This window comes from Alexandromys fortis, unplaced genomic scaffold (genome assembly GCF_014885135.2).
Source record: "Alexandromys fortis isolate MF-2015 unplaced genomic scaffold, M_Fortis_MF-2015_v1.1 scaffold_53, whole genome shotgun sequence".
In the NCBI taxonomy this organism is placed as follows: domain Eukaryota; kingdom Metazoa; phylum Chordata; class Mammalia; order Rodentia; family Cricetidae; genus Alexandromys; species Alexandromys fortis.
Genome location: NW_026067939.1, coordinates 6,061,472 through 6,079,826, shown reverse-complemented (window position 1 = coordinate 6,079,826; position 18,355 = coordinate 6,061,472). Strand labels below are relative to the sequence as shown.

Below are 18,355 nucleotides of genomic sequence, written 5' to 3'. Positions count from 1 at the left end.
AATAAATAAATAAATAAAGAAAGAAAGAAAAAGAAAAAAAAAAAAAAAGAAAGATTGGCTGGGCTGGACCTCTCTAGGCAGAGAAAGATGGCCTTGCACGCATAGAGATCCACCTTCTGTGACTCCCGAGTGCTGGGGTTAAAGGATTGCACTACCACAATGGCTTCTAATCCAAATTTTTTATCTCTCATAAAAATGCTTTCTGGGCAGGCTGATCAGACCAAAGAAGGGTTACGTTTAGTAATCTAAGCAGGTGCTTGCAGCTAGCTCAAGTCTATAAATTAATTATATGTCTCTGTGTGCCTCAGATTTCTCAATCATAAGATGAGGGTAGCAGCAATTCCCTTCATACGGTTACAGTGATTAAATAAGACAACCTGCCAAGGTGCCTAGGATGTGTCTGGCAAACAGTACATGCTCAATGGATGTTATTAGTTTTTATTAGTCTCTGAAAACTCACCAACCTCAGGAAACCAATTATGGATGCTTCCTATAGTATTGCAGCAATTTATAACTTCAGTGTTCATCCCAGATGTATATTTGTATAAGTTGGCCAACAATGATATGGAGCAATATCAACCATGTGGAACAATCGGAACACATAAGCATTTACTGATGGGAGTATAAATGGGTATCATGATTTTAGTAAAAGAGTTAAGAGTATCCTCATAAGATAGCTGTATGCACATCCTACAATATAGCAACTCTGCTCCTAGCTATAAACTCAATGGCAATTATGCTAGCATCTACCAAGACCACATATACAAGAATACTCATAATGGCTTCATCCACGTTAACTCACCATGAAGCATCCCAATGCCCTCTGACATGGTACAGTATGTCCGTGAGAAGGAATGAATAGAGCAATGGAAAAGAACCAATCTTATCAACATCATGCTGAACAAAGGAATCTAAGAACAAAAATCAGATCGTTCAGAGGGAGAGAGAATATAAAGTTGGGTAATATCATAGGGTTATTATTGTTGTAATAACACCATGAGCAAAAGCAACTTGGGAGGGAAAGGGTTTATATTTCCCTCAGAGTTCCATATAATGGTTCATCATCAAAAGCAGTGTGGGCAGGAACTCAAGCTGGGCAGTGTAGGAGGTGCAGAGAGAGGTCCCTGGGCTGTCAGGCGAGCATCAGGGGAACCTGGAATGTGAAGCACACAGGGTTGTTCCTTTAAGGGAAGGAATGTCAAACCTGCTTTCTGTCCAGAAGGCTGGAGCGGACATGCTTTCTAGCCTGCTGACCTTTGCACAGTCTGTGTCTGAAGATTTTCTGGCACCAGACCCTCCTCCAGACCTTTCTCTCAGTCGGTCTACAGAACCTATCCTTATGAAAGGTGCTTTACAGAGTTTTGATGTAGTCACACTTACTCTGTATTTAGCTTACTTTGTTCCTCAAAGAGATTTAGGTATGCTTTGTTGTGCACGTGGGACTGAGCTAATCTTCACAAGAATAGTTTTCACCAGATTGTGTTGTGTTTAAATATGCCTAAAATAAACAACACAGAGTCAGACTCCTGAAGTTAGAACCAAGCCCAGCTACTGAGTCATGGGGTGATGCACTGCCTTCTTGCCTCTCATGGCTTGTCTCTCTGAGACCTGTGAAGACTGCAGAGACACCCCCCCACCCCCCACCCCCGCACAGGACTGGAACCTGGGAGGCAGGAGCTGATGCAGAGGCCATGGAGGGGTGCTGCCTCCCAACTTGTTCCTCATGCTCATGCTTCCTCATAGAATGGAGGACCACCAGCCCAGGGGTGTCCCCACCCAAAATGGGCTGGCTGGTCCCTCCCACATCAATCACTAATTAAGAAAATGCCTTAGAGCCGGATCTTAGGGAGGAATTTTCTCAACTGAGGTTCCGTTCTTTCAGATGACTCTACATTGTGTCAAGTTGACATAAAATTAGCCCGCGTAGGGGAACAGGGAGGTGAGGAGGAACTGAAAGACGTTGGAGGGGGAGGAAACATGGTCAAAATATATTGTATGGAAAAAATAATAAAGGAATTAGAGATGAGAAAGGAAAAAAGCAAACAGTTCATAATTTCATTATGTGGACTTTGAAATTAGTCAAACAACTAACAGAGGTTAAAAATACTGATTATCTTTTGAAAAAGTCTGACTGGAAGACTGACCCAAGGAAGCCTTCTATGGCACTGAACACATTCTCATCATTGATCTGATTGGTGACGACATAGGTGGATATAGCTTAAAAATTAATCAAGCTTTCAATTTAAGATTTGGATATTTTATTCTAAGTTATACTAATAAGACTCCTGTTTATATATATATACACACACACATACACACACATACATCTTCCAGCCTGGCTACGTTCTATTAAGCCATTGACCGAGATGAGCTTCTTTATTCATTAACCAATAAAAGCAACACATAGACAGAAGGACTTCGCACACCAAGGCTTAACAATGATTGAGGGCTAGCCAAAAGTTTCATTTTGCCAACCCTAAATCTTTATAGTTAGAGTTGCTAAGTAGTGATAAAGAAGAATTGTGTATTTGTTCTTTAGTAGTTGCATCAATTTTACCATTTCAAAAATATTTAAGAACCAGTATTCTGTGAGGTGGTAGACTACTAACAAGAAGATGAAAGACAGCTCTTGACTCATGAGCTAGGTCTGTTGGGGTCTAACCAAAAGTAAATCAGAAGCTAACGACTGCAGACTTCTGGCAGTAGTAGAGGGAACTTCTCTGCCACTGGGGAATGAAGGGGAAGCAAACAGCTAGAAGCAGAATTGTACAGGCTGAAGACAACAATACATACTAGGACCTGAGAAAATCTCAAGGAGGCTGGGCATATAAGTGAACTGGAGAGGCCCTAAGGAGTGTATCAAGGATGCAAGAGGGACCCACTGAGAGGACACCCTCCACACCCTGTGTAAGGCTTACAGTGCTACTCACAGGCAGGAGAAATGCTGTGGGACATGGTCTGTACCCTGTCACTTGTATTTTAAATAAACAGTGATTGGCCAGTCACCAGGCAGGAAGCAGAGGCGGGGCAAGGAGAACAGGAGAATTCTGGGAAGAGAAAGAGTCAGTCTGCCATCATCATCCAGACACAGAGGAAGCAAGATGTGACTGCCTTGCCGAAAAAGGTACCAAGCCACGTGGACAACACAGACAAGAATTATGGGCTAATATAAGCTATGAGATTTAATAAGAAGCCCAAGCTACTAGGCCAATCAGTTTATAATTAATGTAGACCTCTGTGTATTTAATTGGGACTAAATGGCTGTGGGACTTGGTGGGGCAGAAAACTCAGTCAACAGAGAAAGGCACGACACCACATATCTTAGCTGTGTTCATCTGCATTCAGTGTGAAGAAAGGCTAAGAGGGAGGCAGGATTAAGGGAGGACAGACTGGCTGGAAGCTGTTGCAGCAACAGAAGCTGTAGGTGATGGTATTTAAACTAAGGCAGTAGAGAGGACAGTGGAGCAATGCTCACAAGTGGCAGGACTGGTCGGCTCAGCAAGGGAAAGACGAGCAACAGCTAGTGCTCAGCTTCTGGCTGCAGCAACCCCGTTGACTGTGGTGCCGTTCACCTTCATAGAGAAGAGATAGAAATAGTAGCTTGCCAATGAGAGGGAATTTGAGGGGGTAGGAAGAGGAAGCTAATGATTTCTGTTTCATCCATGCTATTGTCACGAGTGCCCATAAGAAGCTAATGTGGACATATTGGGTCTATAGTTGGTCCTTAGGAGAGGTGGCTTGAAGAAACCAATCTAGAAGCCAGGGTTGTATAGAAACGAATTAAAACCATAAGAACGCAGAACACCTGGAATTGCTCCCTTGAATAATGCTGAGTGAGAAGCAGATTGAGTTTAGAACACCTAGGACCCCTCTTCAGTAAAGGGTCAGCAGCAGAGAGAGTACCCGACAAAGAACAGGAAGGAGAGACACAGAGAAAGAAGGGAGCCACAAGAATATACACATGGAAGCTTAACGAAGGGACGTCTTCCAGCTAGTCTCAGGAAACAGGACCTAAAGCTGCCAGGAGACCATGTCTGGGAAGTCTTTGTCATTTTCACAAAAGCAGCAGAAGGGAACGCCTGTGAGCCACTACCTGCCTTACCCCAGCACTGCCAAGTCGGAGGCCGTCAGCCCTTTGCGACTTGGAGACCAGTCTGCACTACATGGTGAGGTCCAGGCCAGTCAGGGAAACACAGTGAGACCCTGCCTCAAGTAAACAAACCACCAAGGTGCCAGAGAGATGGCTCAGCAGTTAGGAGCTCTTGTGGCTTTTGCAGGGGATCCAGGTTTGGTTTCCAACACCCAGGTGAAGGTTCACAACTGTCTGTAACTCTGGATCCTAGGGATCCGAAACCTTTTGGCCTCTGTGGGTCAGGCATGTACATGGTACACATAAATACATGTGAGAAAACACTCATATACATGTTCTAAGATAAAGAAATCTTTTTAAAAAAAAACAAAATAACAAAAACACGGAGTTTTGTATTCACCAAATTTAAGATTAAATTGACTTGGATTAAAGGTCAAATGATTGTGTCCAGTTCTCAAATATCTGCCCCACTCCTGCGCCTCAAGATTGTGCAGACTAGCCCCTTTGCTAATTTAGAAACAAAGAAACTCATATACCAGTTTTAGACAACAGAGCACACGCTCATTCAATCGTGAAGAGATTTCTTAGGGAGCCTTGGTTAACTCACAGCATGACTTTGAATGTCAAGAACAAAGGCTTACCTTTTGTATAGCCATTGACCACACAGTGAGGAGAAACGACTGACCATGCCATGTGACCTCTCTAGCAAATATGTCCCTGCTGCTGCCACCTCCTCCTGCTTGGGTACCCACGGGTCTAGGACCTGGTCAGCAGAGCCTCTAAGCCAGCTGTGTAGAAACAGCAGGAGCCTCTGTAATTGGGCCTCCTAGAAGAAGCGCATGGTTTCTGCACCATCCCCACCCTGCCTGCATAGAAAGCAGCATGACCCCTAGATACCCTCATACTCTGAGGCTCAGAAAGCCAAGCTACAATGAGACTGGAGATGTGTGAAGAGCCAATGACAACATTTGCCACTGTCTATCTCTCTGTTTTTTAGTTTGCTTTCTGTTGCTGTAATAAAGGCCATAACTAAAAGCAGCTCACGAAGGAAATGGTTTATTTTACTGAACTTCTAGAGAAGTAAGAGTAGGAACCGGGAGGCAGGAGCTGAAGGCCCTGGATGAATAGTGCCGCTTAGGGACGTGTTTCTTGTGGCCTCCTCAGCCTGCTTCCTTATACAGTTCAGGACCAGTTGCCCAGGGGTGGCACAACCCACGATGGGGTGAATCCTCCCACACCAATCATTTAATCAAGAAATGTCCCTACAGAATCACCAAGAACACCACATCAATCTGTTGGAGGCACTTTCTCAATGAGATTCCTCTTCCCAGTCGACTCTGGCTTGTGTCAAGTCGAGAAGAAGAAACCACCCAGTTAACTTTTCTTATTAAGTACCTATTCATCCATTTTCCATGCTAAAATTACCAATACAGCAACAAGGTCCTGCCTCTTGTTAACCAATTGTTTCTGGTACATAAAAAAAACTTCATACATCCATTCTGTGAGATACAGAACCTCATCAAAAACTTTACCTTTGGGTAATGAATGTTTTTTCCTAATCTGTTACAACTAAGTTTGCTACCCTCAAATGTATAGACTCAATTGTGAGGTTAGTCATGAGTGAAAAGGGAAAAGAAAAAGAGGAAAAAGACAAAAACAAGGAAGAAAGTGAGGTCATGAGGCCATGGCTGTCCTTACAACTTCCTTTCTCTAGGACTTAGGCAATGCCGCCCACACACTTAGAAGCTTAAATGGCTGGCATCTTCGCCCTGATGAGGTGACCTAACCTTCCTTCCTAAAGGATCTGAGCCTTTTGTGACCTGACATGTAGACTTCTGAGGTTTCGCATAGTTGCCTCCTTCCAGCTAGACTGGTCGAAGGTAAAGGGTGCTCTAAGGGCCAAATAGTCTCTTGCCCCCTTCAACGTATTCCAGAAAGTTATATCCCCATGTAAAATCAGAATTGCGCATCTGTGACAAGATTCACAATCAATTTTAAAGTTTGTTACTGTTTCTTGCGCACGTGTGACATGTGGGGTACACACCGGCCGTGATGTTCATGTGGAGGTCAGAAGGCAACTTTGTGGACTCGGGGCTCTCCTACTTTTACATGGGTTCCAGGGGTCACATTCAGGTCGTCCGCCGGGCATGGCAGGGGCTTCATCTGCTGTGTCATTTTGCTGGCCCAACACACATATTCTGTTTCTTCCCTTGTTCGCAAGGCAAGAGAAGTGCAAAAGAACCAGCCCAGCCCAGTTCAACAAGACTGCTCTTGTCTGTCCTAAAGGAAGATTCCTCACCTTGGTAGCAAGATTGTTAGGACAAACTATTCAGAGTTGCAGTAGTAGCACACACCTTTAATCTCAGGACTCAGAGGCAGAGGCAGGCAGATCTGTGGGTCTGAGGTGGTTCTAGACATATGTATTGTGGTCATGGACGGTGTACACTGGTTACATTCACACCAATAGTGTTACAACCTCACAAGATGTAGTTTCTCAGGTGGTGTTAACTGGGCGTCCCAAAGGACCTCCAAGCCTGACACCTGGGTGATTCACAGCAATCTTAGTGTTGTTCATTCAGGAATAAACTCTGAGGTCGGAAGCATGGTTAAAAGGATGGCAGAGGCACAGGCATTTAGTAGGTCTATACTGACGGAAGCGAGAATTTGGAAAAAAAAAATCAATTTCTATCATCTACAGGAAACACTCTGGGGTAGTTGGCCCACAAGCTTCCTGGTGATTTTATCAGAGAGACTTTTTAAGTAAGTCTAATGATCAAAACTCTTTGATGTCTAAGGATGTCTGTGTTGTCCATCTGGTTGCCGAGAAACTCCTCTGCAAACGTGGTTTGACAAGCAGCCAGGCAGTATACGATTATTCAGCTACTCTGGGCACAAGCCGAAGATGGTCGTCTTTCTACATCTTCTGTCCTCCACACAGTCTCTCAATCTTGTTCTTTCCGTGTCCTGACTGAAGCCAGCCTGTGAGTCTGTGCAGACCCATACCTCAGTACCTGAGGGCAAAACATCAGGGAGGGCGGGGAACACCCAGGCCTGGTCAAACGCACAGCTGCAAACACAGCTGTGTGAGAGGGCGGGGTGCAGAGATGAGACTCTGCGGTTCGCCGTGCGCCAGTCTACTTTCAGGTTCAGTAAATGGCAAGCCCCAGTGAGCCTCCTTTAAATAAAGCAGTAAGTGATCCCTGCCTTACGGCATTTATAGACAGGAGAGCAGCACTCAATAACACAGAGAGAAAAACTAACTATATGCAACCAGCAGTGCATTGTGGGGGTAAAACAGAGAAACAGCTATGGTCATAGCAGGAAAAGTTCACTGGGGAAACAGGTAGGAGTAAGAAGAAGACGCCTCAGGTGAGTTCTGACGTGGAATGAGCATGTCGAGGAAGAAACAAGGTGGAAGGTGCACTCAAGTCGGGCAAAGGTGTGAGGATGCGAACGGGCATGAGAAGCATCTTAGCCCTTCAGAGTGCCGAGAGAAGGTTTTTGTTTTATTTTTATTGGAACAATACAGAGAAGATTAGCAAGGTCCCTGCACAAGGAGAAGATATTCTTAAACGGGGTGGTTGTAAGAAGCAGAAGCTGGGAGCCAGGCATGGTGGTGCACATCTTTAATCCCTCAGGAGGGATTAAGATCTTTAAACACTCAGGAGGCAGAGGCAGGTGGATCTCTGTGAGTTTCAGGACAGCCAGGGCTACATAGACAGACCTTGTTCAAAAACAGAAAGTCACAGAGAGAGACAGAAAGACAGAAAGACAGAGAGACAGAGACAGAGATTTCTTACAGTTCTGGACTCTGGCAAGCACAAATTTAAGAAGAGAGAGAGAGAGAGAGAGAGAGAGAGAGAGAGAGAGAGAGAGAGAGAGAGAGTGTTCTGGACTCTGGCAAGCACAAGTTTAAGGCTGCAGCAAATTCAGGTTGTGGTAAGAGCCTGTATTCTGGTTTATAGATGGCATCTTTCAGTGTAGTGAAGGCTCTTCGGCAGGAACACTAACATCAATGATGAGAGCTCTGTTCTCACGACCAAATCACTCTTCAGTGTTCCATTTCTTAACACTCTCACCTGGATGGTTAACTTTCAACAGATGAATCTGGGGTGGACTAAGAGTTCCGCTACGGAGAGCGCAGAGGCAGACTGGTGAGGTAACAATACAGCGTGCTGGGTTGGGAACTATTATCTTAAGGTATGTGGCTTTTGTTTATGCTGCATTTGTTTAACTCTGTGAAGCTGTGATTCTTCGCCTGTCTAAAACACCTGATGGTGTAATAAGGTGCTGAAAAGTGAATAGCAAGGCAGGAGCAAGGACGGCAGGGCTGCCAGGGAGAGAGCATAACTAGGAGAAGCGAGGAAAAGGAGGAGCAAGAGAACAAGGAGGGGAGGGCACTAGGGGCCCACCACCCAGTTACAGAGCAAGCCACAGAGAAAGAAGTAAAGAAAGGTATATAGAAATAGAGAAAGACTAAAAGTCCAGAGGCAAAAGATAGTCGGGATAATTTATGAAAAGCTGGCAAGAAACAAACCAAGTTAAGGCCAGGCATTCATAACAAAGAATAAGCTTCTATCCATGTGTGATTTATTTGGGAGCTGGGTGGTGGGACCCCTGAAAATTAAAAGAGTAAAACACGCAACAGTGTTGTACACCTTTAACCCCAGTACCCGGGAGGCAGAAGCAGGTGTATCTCTGTGAGTTTGAAGTCAGCCTGGTCTACAGAGTGAATTCCAGGCCAGTCAGGGTTCATAGTGAGACCCTAGCTCCAAAATAAATAATTATAATAATACATTTGCATAAAAATGCTTAGCGGAAGCATGGCAAAAGGACTGGGTAGTCATACTACCTTGAAGATCAGCCTTGGGCATGCATTGAGGAGCCACTGGATGTCTGTGTAAAGGAGGTAAAAACTCTTCATGTTTGGGGGACACGTCATGTTTTACACACTGTGACAGCGTAAAGATCACAGACTTTGAGATTAGGTAGATCTAAAGGGGAGTCTTTTCTTGTACCCACTAGCAGAACCACTTTGGGCGTGTCGCTCAGCTTTTGTTCTATTCAGGTTCACCGGTTCAGACTAGACGTGAGCAATAAAAGCTCTCAAGCTCACGTGGTACTCTTAGCTAGAACACTGGTGTCAGTCTTATAGTCATGGACAGGGCATATTGTCAAGAGAAGACATGGGCAAGTGTGGAGGCTGCACTGGCTAGTTTTATGTCAACTAGACTCAAGCTAGAGTCTTCTGGGGAAAAGAAACATCCATTGAGAAAATCTTCCCCCCAAGACTGGCTGGTGGGCAAGCCTGTGGTACATTTTCTTGATTGGTGTAGGCAGGGCTACCCCTGGACTATGAGGGGCCCTGACTTCCTTCGGTGTAATATGGAACTGTAAGCTTAAATAAACCCTGTGCTCACCACGTTGCTGTTGGCTATGATGTTTTATTAGAGCGATAGAAACCTAGATGCTGATGCAAAGTTGGAATCAGAGGTACAAGAGCCCAAAATAAGCAATGACTGTGAGAACAGAAACGAACGGACAAACATTAGATTGTGTCACCAAGCGAGCAGAGGCCGGATGTGCTAGTGTGTGTGTGTGTGTGTGTGTGTGTGTGTGTGTGTGTGTGGCAGCACTCAGAATGGTCTGTGGTGCCAGCCGGAATTGGGGTATACATGTACCATCCTTGCACTGCTCAGAGGCCAGCTCGGTCTACACAGTGATTCTAAGCTAGTCGGGGCTACATAGACTGTTTTCAAAACATAAACAAATGCATAAAAACCACAATAACAAAGCTTAAACCGTGCTTGGTGGCACTCAGCTGTAAGCCCAGCCTTTATCAAGTAGAGACAGGAGGCTCAGGATTTCGTGGTTTTCCTCAGCAACACAAAGTTCTGTCTCAAAAACCCAAAACAAAACAAAACAAAGAAACTAGATAAATAATGCTAAGGCCAGGGAGGGGGAACCTTATTCGTGAGATAAAGCTCAGAGAACAATTTATATGACATATTTCCCCTTAGAATTAGTTTTTAAATCACGCATATTGAAAACATACTTAAAAATGGACATGCACATGCTTGCCGCCAAAATGAGAATGTCAGCGGTGACGTGGGTCTTCTATATCAAGAGGAAGTGAAGCTGTGAGTTTGCACAAGCCCTGGGGACCACTAACGCCCTAGTGACTACAGTCTCTATCTGAGGAAGTGGTTTCAACATCCCCGAGTCGAGGCCTTTTGTTTCTCTTTCAGAGAACTTTAAAACGGGGTTTTCTGAAAGGAGTAATTTATTGAATGAGGATAAGAATTAAACAATATTAATGAGCACCATGAAGAGGATATATCCAGAACAAGAGAAATTGCAGGGCGCTGTGAGGAGAGCTATCAGTGAACGGGATACAACACGGTGATTCCGGGCTCACCAGAACCAGGTAGGAGGAGCCAGTCTAGCCTTAGTAAGCTCTCACAAATTCCATGCAATGGGATACTGGCCGAGGAGTTTGTAAATATATGAGCATGACATGTATGCTCATTAGATGTGATCTCTCTCTCTCCCTCTCTGATACAAGGTTTTTCATTGAAATGAAAACTCACCAGTTTAGAACAATTCCAGGACAGCCAGAAAAAAACCCTGTCTCAAAACAAAACAAAACAACGAGAGAGAGAGAGAGAGAGAGAGAGAGAGAGAGAGAGAGAGAGAGAGAGAGAGAGAGAGAGAGAGAACATACTCATCAAAGGAAAAACTCCACCAAGGTGACATTTCAATCCTAAAAATTCCACCAGGGAACTCCTAAAGTTGGTAAATACTTTCAGCAAATTATGTAGTTAGAATATTTACTAAAACTTCAAGTGTTTGAAGAAAGAAATTGAAAATAGCAGAAGATAAAAAGATCCTCCATGCTTATGAATCAGTAGAATTAACATAGTGAAAGTGGCCATCCTACCGAAAGTAATCTACAGATTGAATGGAATCCCCTCAAAACTCCAACATGACTGTTGACAGACACAGAAAGGACAAGTCGCAACTTCATATGGGAAAACAAAAAAACCCATAGAGTGTTGTGTGAAGTTTCACTCTTTGGCTTTTCTAGAGGGGGCAGGGAGGCTACCACCCAGCTCCCAAATAAATGGACATGGAGACTTATTCTGAGTTACGAATGCCCAACCTTAGCTTGGCTCATTTCTTGCCAACTTTTTTAAACTTAAATTATCCCATCTACCTTTTTCCTCTGGGATTTTATCTTTCTTATGTCTGTATATCTTCCTCTCCTTCTTACTCTGTGACTGGCTGGGTGGCTGGACCCCGATGACCTCCTCCCCTTGTTCTCCTGCTCCTCCTTGTCCTTGTTTCTTTTTCTATTTATTCTCTTTTTCTCCCAGCCCCGCCTATCCTTGCTCCTGCCTCACTACTGGCCAATCAGCTCTTCTTAGGACAGGCAAAGAATCACAGTTTTACAGAGTTAAACAATACAGCATAAACAAGAGTATCACATCTTAAAATAATATTCCCCAACAGGCTAGCTAAAATAATCCTGAACAATAAAATTGCTTTCTGATTTCAAACTGTACTGCAGAGCTATAGTAATAAAAACCAAATGGCATTGGCATAAAAACAGACACACTGATTAATGAAATCTAACCGAAGACCCAGACATAAATCCACACACACATAGATACCTGATTTTTGATACAGAAGCCAGAAATAGACACCAAAAGAAAAAAAAAAAGACAGCATCTTCAACAAATGGTGCTGGTCAAACTGGCTGGCTGCATGCAGAAGAATTCAAATAGATCCATACTTATCACCCTGCACAAAATTCAACTAGAAATGGGTCAAAGGTCTCAACCTAAAACAAGATACCCTGGTTTTACCTGATAGAAGAGAAAGGCCTTGAACGCGTTGGCACAGGAGAAGACTTTCTGAACGGGACACTGATAACACAGGCACTGAGACCGACAATCAGTGGGACCTCATGAGACTGACAGGCTTCTGGAAGGCAAAGGACACTGTTAATTGGACAAAGCAGCATCCTACAGAATGGGAAAAGATTTTTTTTACCAACAATCTAATAGAGGCCTAATATCCTAAATACACAGAGAACTCAAGAGAGTAGATATCAAAAGAACAAATAACCCAATAAAAAAAACCAGGGTACAGATATAAACAGAATTCTCAGCAGAAGAAACGCAAATGGCTGAGAAACACTTAAATATTCAACATCCTTAGCCATCAGGGAAATGAAAAATATTTTGGGCATATATATGAATATATATATATATTCCATTTTACCACAAGGGCACTCGCTCAACTATGTTCATTTTGGCTTTATTCATAATAGCCAGAAACTGGAAATAACCTAGATGCCCCTCAACCAAAGAATGGATGTCTGGAGTGTTGGCTCAGTGGTTAAGAGAGTGTGTTGTTCTTGCAAAGGATCTGGGTTCTATTCCCAGTACCCATATGGAGGCTCACAACTTCCTAATGTACCAGGCATGCATGTGGAGCATAGTCATACATGCAGACAAGCAGACAAACAAACAAACAAAAACAAAACCCAACCTCATATACACAAATAAAAATTTTTTAAAAACAGAAGAATGGACCAAGAAAATGTGGTAAATTTACACAATGGAGTATTACTCGGTGCTTAAAAAATTAAAGGCACATGTCTCTAATCCCAGCACTTGGGAAATCTATCTCAAAAAAAAAAAAGAAAGAAAGAAAGAAAAGAAAAGACATGATGAAATTTTGCAGGCAAATGGATGAAACCTGAGTAAGGTAACCCAAACCCAGAAAGAAAAATATGGTTTAGATTCACTTATAAGTGGTTACTAGCCATTAAGTAAGGAAGTTACAATCTGTAGAGCCAGAGAGTCTAGGGGAGACACATGGATCTCCTTGGGAGGGGGAATAGAATAAATTTTATGGGCTGACGGGGGAGGGTGGGGATTGGAGGGGAGAATCACTTAGTAGGGGGTGAAGATGGGGTGGAGAGACAGAGTGCAGGGAGAGATGCTGGAATTAGGTGCTTCATGGGGTGGGGATGGAAACCTAGTGTACTGGAAGCTCCTGGAATCTATAAAGGTGCTCTAATAAGGATCTAGCAATGAGTCTCAAGGCCATCTCTTGTTCTCAGGCTTCCAGGAGCAGGACCAGGTTGTTTTCCATTGAGCTGTTGACTGAGGGGGTCCTATGGAGATCCCCAAGCAACCCAGGCTGTTGCTAAGACAAAGGGTTTCTCTCCAATAGCTGACAATGGGTGGCCCATAGCTGAAGACAGCACCCACACAGCTCATTGAACATGGAGAAGTCAAGCTAGTGCCTATATGGAGCCTTCACCCCTAAGTCCTAGTCTCTTTGGTGGAGGAAGCTAATGTGAAGGCTATGGAAAGAGAAAAATGGACACCAACCCAGCCACAAAACCTTTGACCTACAATCTGTCCTGCCTACAACAAAATATGCTCGGGCAATGGTGGCACAGAACCGTGGGAGAAGCCCAACTCAATGTCTGAGTTGATGTGAGGTCTATTCCACATGATGGAACCCACGCCTGACCCTGATGGGTGGCCGAGACTAAGAGACTGGATAACCCAGAGACCTAGGGTAAAACCAAACAACTATCATCTTTAAAAAAAAGTATCCATAAAATGATTCCTATGATATTTTGCTATACTCACAGATCAGTGCCTTAAACAGTCATTGGCAGAGAAGCTTCCCCTGGCAGCAGATGGGAACAGACGCAGAGAACCACAGCCAGACTTTACCCAGAGAGAGAGTCTAAGTGGGAGGTCTTTATCAAATCCCTCCCCTCAGAGTTCAGGGAGTCCTGTGGGAAGAGGAGGAAGGAAGAGCATTAGAGCCAGAGTGGGTAGAGGACAAGAGGAGCCCAGGCCCTCTAAATCACTAAATAGGGTGCACTTGAGCTCACAGAGACTGAAGTAGCGAGCACAAGGCCTACATGGGCTCAACCAGGTCTCTGTGTGTATATTATAGCTTTTAGCCTAGTATATGCCTCTTGACCATGAGAACGGATGGGCCTATGACTCTCGTGCCTGCTCTTGGGACTCTTTTTCTCTCGTTGGGTCGCAGTGTCCAACTTCAGTATGAAAGCTTTTGCTTCATCTTACTGCATTTTGTTTTGCCGTGTTTGGTTGTTAACTCTTGGAAGCCTGTTCTTTTCTGATGAGAGACAGAAAAGTAGTAGAGGCTAGGCAAAGGGGAAGTAGGGAGGAACTGGGGGGAGTGGAGGGAGAGGCAATTATAACCAATATTAGTTATTATTATTTATTTTCAATAAAAGGGGGAAATTCTAAAATTTTAAAAAGTGGGAAAAAAAGAGCAGCTGGATCAATAGTGGTTCTAAAAATATGCAAAGATATGGCAAGTAAATTTAGTACAGGTAAGTGTTGAGGTTAGTGAACTGGAAAGAAATGTTCAGACCACACTGACGAAGAACTGAATTCTGAGCCACCAAAATATAACCCAATATAGTCTATAATATTAAACATTTTCACAGAAAATATTCTACATTCTAAGACAATATCTTACTGTAGAAAACTGTATAGGGAGAGTATACTCACTGTGATTTTAAGAACCTAGTGACCAGACTTCAGACAAGCAGTTATTGAACATGAAAAAGGAAACAATTTCTCAAAAAAATCAGAAAGCAGTCAATTCAAAGATAAATATATTCAAATAGGTATTAAAACATGTAACAGATTTATCTGAGAAACCATGTTTTTTTGTTGAGAAATCATATTAAGACAAAGACAATGATTTTAAACAGTCATCTAAAGATTTATTTTCACTTTATGTTTATGTGTGCAACATACATGCACAGCCCTTAGAGCCTAGAACAGGATATCAGATCCCCTGGAACTGGAGATGCAAATGATTCTCAGTCACTGTGTGGGTGCTGAGAACTGGACCTGGGGCCCTCCAGAGAAGCAGCTGGTGCTACTGACCACTGAGCCATCCTTAGTCACCCCCCCCCAAAAAAAATCATTTAATTTCTTTTTTTAATTATTTTTTTAATATTTATTTATTTATTATGTGTACAATATTCTGTGTGTATGCCTACAGGCCAGAAGAGGGCACCAGACCCCATTACGGATGGTTGTGAGCCACCATGTGGTTGCTGGGAATTGAACTCAGGACCTTTGGAAGAGCAGTCAGTGCTCTTAACCACTGAGCCATCTCTCCAGCCCATCATTTAATTTCTATGACAGAAAAAGAAATATCCCATAAGTGCCGGTGGAAATGAAAGTTTGAACCTCTGAACAGGTTTCCCTTATCGCTCCTTCAGTTTATTTAATGTGGTTAAACTGTGACCTGCAAGGCACCTATTCAAGAACCCACAGTGGGGGACGCTCACTTTTATAGCAAAATCATTTCCAAACCGTGGGTCGTCTTCACTGCGTAAGCAATACCAACGATGACTCTGAGGAGACAAATGCCATGTGCCAAGGCTTATAGCCTGACTTCTTTGGTTTATGCCTCTCTTCTTCCTACCCAGTCCAGTTGCCTGCTAGAACGTTGGGAAATCCTGTTGGCCGGAGCAAGTGGAAGTGAGCACAGCCGCAGGGAGGTCAGGCGTGCAAGGCTGTGCTGTGTCCTGAAGATGCCGTTTCACAACGCTCCTCCCGACTCTCCAGCTCTTACGGCTTTTGTTTTGTTCTGTTTCTTAATATACCCTTCTTCCAGAAGTTTCTCTTGCCTTGAAGGAGGGGAGAGTTTGAGACAGAGTCAAACTGTTGCTCAGGCTGATCTTGAACTCAGAGCAACCCTTCTGCCTTAGCTTCCCAAGCACTGGGCTATAAACATGGTTCACCATGCAGAGGTTTGTTTGGTTATTCATTTATATTTCCCTTAAGAGGCTGGAATATGGCTCAGTTGTTAAGACTACTTGCTGTTCTAAAGGACCAACATTCGATTCCCAGAACCCACATGGTAGCTCACAACTGTCTATCACTCCATCTCCAGGAGATCCTATGCCCTCTTTTGGCTTCCTCAGCACCAGCCACACATGTGATACGCAGACATATATGCAAACACATCAAATTTAGAAGACGAAAACAGAGTTTGATGAGTCATGCACACCTTTAATCCTAGCACTTAGGAGGCAGAAGCAGGCAGAGCTCTGTGATGTCGAGGTCAGCCTGGTCTCTAGAGAGAATTCCGGGCCAGTCAGGCTACAGATAAACAAAATAACAAGGGGAAGGGAAGGGAAAGGTAGTGGAGGGGAGCGGGGGAGGAGAAGGAAATGGAAGGAGAAAGGAGGGAAGGAGAAGGAAAAGGAAGGGAAGGGGGAAGGGAGAAGGGAAGAGAGAAAGGAAGGGAAGAGAAGGGAAGGGAAGGGAAGGGAAGGGAAGGGAAGGGAAGGGAAGGGAAGGGAAGGGAAGGGAAGGGAAGGGAGGCTGATGTGATGGGCACAGTTCATCACTTGTTCTTCACTCATAGCTCCTGAGCCGTGGTTCTCCTCAGAAAAGAGCCAGCACGTCTGGAAGTAGGACTGGGAGGAGGGTTCATTGCACTGGGTAATCTGTCTTCTTTTCTTATGTCTTTGTTCCTATCATACATGTGTATGACCTTACAATCACCACAAACCACGACAGTGACACCAAGACATCTACACGAAGACACAAAACCAAACCTCCTAAGTTGTTCTTCCCTTGGGCCCGTCCCCACTGTTCCATAGAGCATGCTCACAGTCCCACTTCAAAATTCTGTTATGTAAAAACAGAGCTGAACCTCTATCTGTTCAACAGGAACAAGTTAATTCTGTGTGTTCCCAGCATCATGACACCAAAAATAAATCAAGCTCCTCAGAATTCCTGTCTCTCTTTCATCAAAATCTTGTTCTCACCCAGATGACTTTTTGTTAGAGCACAAAAAGCAAGAAATATAACAAGAAAAAGTGAGGGCGAAACTGAATTTGGTGAAACTGTCTTTTTTCCTAACTTTTAAGCTCTAATGAATATTGTGAGCAATGTGAATGTACTGAAATAAAACAAGAGGAAAACCTATGTAAGTTAGGAAGGAATTAAGTCATAATAGTAGGAAAAAGGTAGGAAGCGAGGGACACGCACTCATTTGCCTTAGAGCCAGAACTCAAATCACCTGGAAATGAGACTTAGGTAAACCAGTAATGCTACATGAGTCCCCCTATGGCTCGGCTGCACTAGTAACTTCACCTATTAAAGAGTAGTGGTCAAAGAACCGGAGGTCATTTTCTTTCTTCATGAAGGATGTCAAAATAGGCCTTCAAACTCCACACCAGAAGTTGGCTGGAAGTTCAGATCAGAACCTGAGACCTACACAGTCATAAAAATGTGACTTATGTCTGTTTTCTCGCCCTCAGCTCCATGTTGGTTCAAAGAAAAGGAATAAGTGATGCAGAATCTTAACGAGTTTACTGGGACTGGAGAAATGGCTCGGTGGGTACAGCGCTTTGCTGTACCAACTTGAGAGCCTGAGTTTGGATGGCCAGTGCCTGTGTACAAAGTCTGACGTGGAGGGATAGGCCTACAATCCCAGCACCAAAAAGCGAAGGCGGGAGACCTGTGGGAGAGGACGTGCTAGCCAGAGTCTATTAAATATGAGCCTTCGGCAAAGGAGAGCCACTGTCTCAAAGACTGAGTTAGTATGAGGACAGAAGAGACAAGATGCATGCACACACGCAGGTGTTTGTACCTACGCCTACACATAGACATATATACATGCAACACACTCACCATATATGTGTGAACCTGTACAGACAAACACACTTGCACACACAGGAACATACACTAAGTGCACACACTCAGAGGGGGGAAAAAGGAAGAAAATGAAGATGAGCTGATGAGATGACTCACTGGTTAAAGGCTCTCACTGTCAAGCCTGATAACCAGAGTCTGATCCTGGTGCTAGTATAGTGGAAGGAGATAATCGACTCCAGCAAGCTGTCCTCTGACACGCCCACCCACCCCCCCACATGCCATAGCATGTGCATATCCACACCCACACATGTAAATGAATGACATTTAAAAATAAAATTAAAGTGACTTTTTGGCAAAGCCATTTTTCAAGACTTTAATGTCTATTAACTTTGGGGCTGGAGAGATGGCTCAGCAGTTAAGAGCACTGACTGCTCTTCCAGAGGACCTGGATTCAATTCCCAGCACCCACATGGCAGCACAAACTGTCTACAACCCCAGTTCCAAAGGATCCGACACTCTCACACAAACATACATGCTGGAAAAAAACATAAAAAGAAATTAAAAATTAAAA

At 43.8% G+C, this 18,355-nt stretch overlaps 1 long non-coding RNA gene and 1 pseudogene across 1 annotated transcript in view; one reads left to right on the top strand and one right to left on the bottom strand.

The window, feature by feature from the left end:
• Positions 1-1,572, bottom strand: part of LOC126504876 (uncharacterized) — a 7,559-nt gene extending 5,987 nt beyond the window's left edge. Inside the window, exon 1 of the long non-coding RNA XR_007592743.1 lies at positions 803-1,572. This is a non-coding gene — a long non-coding RNA (uncharacterized lncRNA). The remainder of the gene's footprint in view (positions 1-802) is intronic.
• A 6,006-nt stretch (positions 1,573-7,578) lies between these two features.
• LOC126504954 (uncharacterized) lies at positions 7,579-7,675 on the top strand (annotated as a pseudogene).
• The last annotated feature ends 10,680 nt before the right edge of the window (positions 7,676-18,355 follow it).